Here is a 5133-nt window from a genome sequence, read left to right as displayed (position 1 = left end):
AATCGTCTGTAGTATCCCATCATTCCTAAAAAACTGCGCACTTCTTTAATGGTTTTCGGCTCAGGAAATTTTTGAATTACCTCTATCTTACCTGGGTTAGGTTTAATACCTTCCGATCCAATAATGTAACCTAAAAATTCCAATTCTTCATGGGCAAATTCGGATTTATCCAATTGCACCTTTAATCCAGCATCGTTCAATGTTTTCAAAATGATTTCGAGATTTTTTAAATGTTCGTCGAAGTCTTTTCCAAATACGACAACATCATCAATATAGACATAGCAGATTTTTCCTATATGATCTCTCAATATGTCATCTATTGCTCGTTGAAAAGTTGCCGGAGCATTTTTGAGCCCAAATGGCATCCTTGTAAATTCGTATTTTCCATTATTTATGGAAAATGCAGTTTTTTCAATATCAGATTCGTTCATTTTGATCTGATGAAACCCCGATGCTAAATCGAGGGTAGAGAAAAAATTCTGACCTTTCATTTGATCAATCACGTAGCAGATTTGCGGAATAGGATATCTATCAGCCACAGTTTTCTCATTAATTTTCCGATAGTCAATTACTAATCGGAACTTTTTTTCACCCGATGCGTCCGTCTTTTTTGGGACTATCCACACCGGCGATGTCCATGCCGATCTAGACGGTCTGATTATTCCGTCGGCTAACATTTTATTAATCTGTCTGTTCACTTCCTCCGTATATGCGACGGGGTAGGGGTAAACTCTCTGATACACTGGAATATTGTCATTGGTATTAATACGGCACTCTACATTTGTTGTACATGTTAACTTAGTATTTGGCTCATGAAATACTTGCTTATTTACATGCAATAATTTCTCTAATTGTTCTTTTTTTATTTTGGGTAAATGTGAAGTTCGAAACATGGGTTTTGGATAAGATATGGTGGAAGATTGAAGTGTTGGATTTGATAAATTTTCTTGTCCTGTTGTGTACTGTAGTAGAGGAATAGCCATTTCGCTTCCTTGATGAGACAACGTTAGCATTTTATTATTTAAATTAATATTGGCATTCAAAGCGTTTAGAATACCGGTTCCTATAATTCCAAAGAAAAAGCTGTGAAATTTGTGTAACAAAAATTGGGCTTTAAAATCAATTTTAGGAAAGAAGAAATTAATATCAATGGCGGATGTTGTCTGAAATTGTCCATTAGCACTATTGATATTATCGGCAGTAAAATCATATGGTTTTGCGGGTTTGTATGAATATGCCAAATTTGGATTAATAAGATTTATATTGGCTCCTGTATCCACTAAAAATGGAAACTCGCCAATCGTAGTTTTTAAATTTATATATGGGAGGGTTGGTTTTACCAACCTACACTCCATTCTAAAAAATTTGCTTGATCAGGTTTCTGTTCCGTTTCTGTCTCACTTCTCTGGGGCGGTGCTGTACTCTTAATTATTTGTTCTTGTATTAGGCCTTCTGGTTCGGGTTCATATTGATAAAATTGTTGGTAATCCATGTACGGATCAACGTAGTTATACGGTACACATTCTGGTGGGTAATCATAGGGTGATTGCATATCTTGGTCGTGATAATAATATTCATCGTAAGTTTGTGTATTTTCTAACGGGTGAGCCTGTCGTTTTGGGTTAAATAAATTTGATGATGGTGGAGGCGGTCTTTTGGGTGCAAACATAGGTCTATTGGGGAAATTTGGTCGATTTCCATAATTAACATAACGGCTGCGGATGCTTTGATCCACATCCATTGGCTCAGGCCTCGGGAGGAGTGGGCCTGGTTGTGGTCTTGGAACGAATGAACTTGGCTGTGGTGGAAAGGTATAGTTTCTAGTATTAGGTTGCACTACTCTAGGAAATGTTTGTTGAAATATTTTTCGCGGTGGAACGGGTGGAGGAATATTATATGGTGTTCTTTTTTGCTGGATTGTTGATAAATCAATATCTCTTGGTTTAGGAAGAGTTTGATTTGTAAATTGGTTTCTAAAAGGAGCGGATCTTACGTCCATATTGTAGTATTCTATACAAAAATGATAAGCTCGACTTAAGGTTTTCACATCGGCTGTTTTTAATAATATGCTGAGTGGCTTTTCGAGCCCTCTTATAAACGAGTCTAGTGCTTTATCACGGAAGAAAGTAATATGTGCATCGGCATTTTGTCCGAGTACTGGATCTGTTTGAATTTGCACCACTAAAGATGCAAGTAAATCATTTACCCTACTGAAATAAGTACTTAGGCTTTCGTTATTAGCTTTTGTCACGGTGGTCAATTCATAATCCAGAGTTTTTAAATCACGCTTATCTCTATAGTAAAGTAATAGCGTTGATTTTATGCTCTCCCAGTCGTAATGAACATTGTTTGAATTTAAGATGTCGGCAGCCTCGCCCACAATTTTTCGACGGATTGTCCGTTGTAACAAACCGTATTCTGTAGAGTCCACTGGTAGATCCCTGTACAGATCAAATATACCTTCCACATCGGTAATCCAGCTAATTAGCTCGCTGGGTTTACCGTCAAATTTGTTAAGATCTCTTACAAAATCGGATATTTTACCGATATTTGCGAAATTATTAATTGCCACTTGTCCTCTTTGTTCTTGTTGTGCCATGATTGGCTTAAAATATATTTCACACCTTTTTTTCTTAATTTTGTTGATTTGAAACACTTTATTTTTTAATTGTTAATTGAATATATTTACTTACATAAAGAAGGATCGCATCCTGGGTCAGGCCGTGGTGGGTCTTTATTATTTCCAGGTTTCCTGCGGCTCTGCGGGGAAGAAATAGGCAGGTGCCTCCGGGATGGTCCTTTTTAGTTGTCCTACTGGGGTCCCTGGCGCCGATCGGATTATATTCAGTGTCCTGCTTCCTGCTTCGTGGGTTGTTTCGTTGTTTTCTGGTGCTTTGCTTTTTATAGCAAAGACTTTTTCACTATCACTTTCGTTCTTCGTGCCTTTATTAAGGACTTTGTAAATTTTATCGAAACAACACTGCACTTATACACTTCCCGCTGGCAGGTCCTTATTCGGGCGCCAGTTAAGAGAACGGGTTTTCTTTTGGTTTTTTAAAAAAAGCGACTACGTTTCGCTACTGCTAAATCTATTCTAACTTTATTATAAATCAATCGGTACAAGCTAAGCCTCACTGGCCGTGTGCACCACAGCACACGTTTCCCTAAGTCAGCACATAATATGCCACGGTACTTGGTGACTGCTGAGGTGGCGTCTGGTGCTGTTTCCTGTTGCTGGGCAGCTTGGTCGTTAACTCGCACACGGTTTAAAGTTTATATGGGGTTTCGTATGGAAAAATTGTCTTTTGCAAATTAATTCTTCCAAGAGTCGCCCGTTATCTCCTAAAAATAAACAGATGTCTGATTTTTATAGGAAATTTTCAAGGAAACAAAGTCTAGAAGACTGCAAAAAGATCTGATGCTTGTGGAAAAAGTTGTTAAGCAAAAACCGATTGATGCCCTGAAGACGGTTTTGTTATATACAAAAATTTTAACTTTTTCTTATTATGTACAAAAGAAGCCCTATCCCTCAAAACCTTGCGAAGTGGCCAAATAGTATAAATAAACGATTTAGATACGTTAAAAGAGGATTAAAACAAAATTGCGTATAATTGGACAACCAACAGCAGTGGTGTTAGAAAAAATGAATATTTTATCAATCGTCAGAGCATCAATCGGTTTCTGCTTAATAACTTTTTTCTCAAGCATCAGATCGTTTCGTGGTTTTCGAGACTTTTTTTCCTTGTTAATTTTCCTATACAAGCCATATAACGATTTATTTTTAGGAAGTAATGGGCGACTCCTGGAAGAATTATTTTGTAAAAGTTAACTTTCCCATACAAAATCCCATATAAACTTTAAACAGTGGGCGCAAAAATATAGTTTCACCGATCGAGCTAAGAATTTGCACAGTTGTTCTAGGACCCAAATGGTATCTAAAAAGTTGCTCGGAGCTGGAACCTATTTATTGTCCCACCCTAATGTAGTTCCAATTAACAAATAAATTTGAAGCCATGAACTGCTTCTTTTTAAAATTATTGGTACCATAATGAGGATTTAATGTATGCGAAAAGCTTTAGTTTAACAGTAACTCTTTGAATTCATAAAAGCTTTTGGGGAAAAATTCACAATTAATTAGAAATTTTGTCGTGAGCTTGCTATTATAATCACTAACAAGATCCAAAATTTGAAAATTTGTCTGTGATTTGGTTCACGAGATATCAGGATCACTGGAAACGATATCAAAATATTGGCGTTCCAGCACAAAAGCTGCAGTTTCGACAATTTTCAATGAAAAATCATGATTGTTTTTTTACAAGCACATGAAAACATGCACTATTTGATGCTCTAAAAATGTTAGAGCGAAAAATAATGATAATTAAATATGAATGATTAGTGTAATATGAAAGGTCATATCACACTGTTAGGTGGATACAATCAATTTTCTAATGTGAGATTCGGACTCAGCGACCCAAAATTTACTAAAGAAATATGGTTTTGTATCGATGTTTGCATTGCATATATTGATGACCGCCTCTCTTAAGGAATGGAACCACTGTGCTACGGGGCAATTCAGATCGTAATTTTTCATTAATTTTTTTTACGTTGGATTTATTTCTACCTATGAAATATTTATAAGAGACACTCCTTAAGATACAAAAAAATAAATTGCCTTACAAAAACTGTATCTGGTATGTCGCAGCTGTCGATTGGCGGCCCACGTATTTTCTTTGCTGTGGCGTGTGCAATGGTGTGCGCAGCCGCAAGCCGCTGAACGGTGGTTGACGGAATAGAGGGTCCGAATAGCCCCGTACGCTCATATCGTACAAAAGTGGTTAGCATCTCGAAAATATCTCTGTTTTCACCCAAACAAAAATCATTCCATAAAACAGGAGCATCAAGGTTTCCAAAACACTCACTTGTTATTTTTTCACTTTTTTTGTTGCTTTAATCACGGTTTTTTCCATTATAATTATTTTTGTTTTGAGAATGACAAAACAACGCAACACGTTTTATCTCCTTTCTACAAAGAACAAAGAATCAAATTCATCTCTCAAAAATAATGTTTCAGAATACCGGTTCCTCGAATATGTACGACAGTCAGAAAGTCTTACCATTTTCTGAGAAATCGAG

The sequence above is a fragment of the Topomyia yanbarensis genome, chromosome 3 (assembly GCF_030247195.1).
Source record: "Topomyia yanbarensis strain Yona2022 chromosome 3, ASM3024719v1, whole genome shotgun sequence".
Classification (NCBI taxonomy): Eukaryota; Metazoa; Arthropoda; class Insecta; order Diptera; family Culicidae; genus Topomyia; species Topomyia yanbarensis.
This window is presented reverse-complemented; position numbering follows the sequence as displayed.